The following is a 2584-nucleotide window of genomic DNA, read 5'->3' on the forward strand; positions in this document are numbered from 1 at the left end:
CTATTTGAATTTTTTTCTTTTCCTTATCTACCTAAATGCAAATTATAACTACTCTTTAATTATAATTTATTTTCTTGGATTCAGTCAAATTAGATTATGTAATTGAACTAAAATCAGAATAATGAAACAGAAGTTGAGACAATGCTATATACCCATTTTATATAAACTTTTTTTAGCAAGATGACTAATACGTTAATAAATCTAACAACCTTGGTTAGTGTCACCATGACCTGGACCCTCCTAGTCCACATCCTGAATCAGGATCTCAGACGTCACCCAGAGTGGAACTTGTGACATGTTAGTGGAAAAATGGAAACCACATTTTGATACTCAGTTCTGGGGAGGAAACTGTTTTGCCAAAAACAATTTGCCTTGTAATTTTTCATTTCAGTTATCTGCAGCATGATGGCTAAAATGTGTTTTCTTCTCTTTTGTTCTGATTTGGTAAGGAAGCACAGATCAGTCTACACAGCCACCTGAACACTGCTGCCAAGACTATTCCTTAAAAAGAGGATTATTTCTACACAATAGGGAGTGCAAGCACATTTCCTGCCCCTGTCAAAATTCTGTCTACCTTGGGATAAGAAAACAGCCCCCACTCTGCTTTCCCAAATTAAATAGTATTAATTTTTTAAAAAGAAGGCAAATTATATCTTTAAATACCATGCATTTTAAGACAGAATATTTAATATTTACCTGGATAGCAGTGCTTGTTTTTACAAAAATGTTTTTAGACATAAACACATCTTAGTATACATTATATCTTCCACTTGTGTACTTTTAATAATTACATTTCTGTTTACATGCCTACAAAAGGGACTAACTTAATTCTACAGTTTATAATAAAAAATATTTTTAACTTATTAAAAAACTTAAGTAAAAAGAAAACCTAGAACAAATTTGAACAAACCTAAAACAAACATTTGAATAAACAGATTGATTGTTTCACATATAGTTTTTTCTTTTGTAAAATAAGGTAATATAACAATGCTTTATATAGAAGATTTATATTCTTACAGTAACATTTACTAAAATTCTAATCTCTATGCACTTGTAAGGCTTTTGATACTCAATTTAGGGAGATATTGGTACAAACTGCATTAGGCTAGATTCAAAATTCTGAAGTTTAGAAATACTTTGTCAGTGGCATCTTTCATTTGCAAGTCTTTTTCTTAAAAAACACAAAAAACCAGTCTGGGACTCTGTAACCTTATTCTTATTTAGTTCATTCAACAAGTCTTGATTGAGTGCTGACTTTGTATCAGGAAAACCTTTTAAGTAGTAATGACAGCAATAAAAAAGGAAGAAACTTCCTGCCGTCAGGTGATTTAGGACCATGGGTATAATTAAATGGAAAGTGTCCATTGCTATGGAAATGTATTGATTTCCTCTGTACATTGGACTTTTTCTCAAAGTGATTAGCTGTAATGCTTATCGCTCCCCACACCTTTTACCTACACATTAAATTGATCTTTTAAAATTGTTTGAAAGCAAACATAGGATTTTTTCTGAATATGGCCCTTTTTTATCATTATGCAGACAAAATATGTAAGATACAGTTTACAATTCATAGAGCTCTTTATTCTCTTTCCTATTCCTTTGTGACACAGTAGTTTATTTCAAATACATCAGTCCAGAATACATATACCATCCCCATAACCTGTAAACAAATCTAGAAGTCAGATATGTGTAAAACATTTCTAATTTTTGTATTGGCCTGAAATATTGATATAAATCCCCAACGATAGTGCCAGATTAAACTTCAAAGATCATTGAACCATCTTTTTTTTGTTTTTTTTTTTGCAGCCTATTCAGTTCACATACTTGTAATGATTTGAATAGCTTGCTTGACAAGAGTGGCAAAATCACATCCTTACCCTCTGACTCATTTTTGTACTTATTTTGATTAGAATTTTTCTGAGGTCAAAGAACATGCTTTATTTATCACTTTAAAATAAATTTATATGGAACCACAAAAGACCCAGAATTGCCACAGCAAATCTGAGGAAGAAGAACAAAGCTGGAGGCATAACCCTTCCAGACTTCAGACAATACTACAAAGCTACAGTAATCAAACAGCATGGTATTGGCACAAAAACAGACATGTAGATCAATGGAACAGAATAGAGAGCCCAGAAATAAACCCACACATGTACAGTCAATTAATCTACAACAGTGCTCGCTTCAGTGGCACACATACTAAAATAGGAACGATACAGGGAAGATTAGCATGGCCTCTGCATAAGGATGACATGCAAATTTGTGAAGTGTTCTGTATTAAAAAAAAAAAAAATCTACATACAACAAAGGAGGCAAGGATATACAATGACGAAAAGACAGTCTCTTCAGCAAGTGGTTTTGGGAAAGCCAGACAGCTACATGTTAATCAATGAAATTAGAACACTCCCTCATACCATATACAAAAATAAACTCAAAATAGTTTAAAGACCTAAATATAAGAAAAGACACCATAAAACTCCTAGAAGAGAACACAGGCAAAACATTCTGGGACATAAATTGTAGCAATATTTTCTTAGATTAGTCTCCCAAGGCAAAAGGAATAAAAGAAAAAATAAACAAACGG

The 2584-nt window shown here is 32.3% G+C and overlaps 1 non-coding gene across 1 annotated transcript; it reads left to right on the plus strand.

Moving 5' to 3' along the window:
- Positions 1–2175: 2175 nt before the first annotated feature.
- On the plus strand, positions 2176–2282 carry LOC113621384 (U6 spliceosomal RNA). The gene has a single exon (XR_003433169.1). It is a non-coding gene; the product is annotated as a U6 spliceosomal RNA (small nuclear RNA).
- The last annotated feature ends 302 nt before the right edge of the window (positions 2283–2584 follow it).

The sequence above is a fragment of the Aethalodelphis obliquidens genome, unplaced genomic scaffold (genome assembly GCF_003676395.1).
Source record: "Aethalodelphis obliquidens isolate GAN/ISIS:26980383/991018 unplaced genomic scaffold, ASM367639v1 scaffold8, whole genome shotgun sequence".
NCBI classification, from domain to species: Eukaryota; Metazoa; Chordata; class Mammalia; order Artiodactyla; family Delphinidae; genus Aethalodelphis; species Aethalodelphis obliquidens.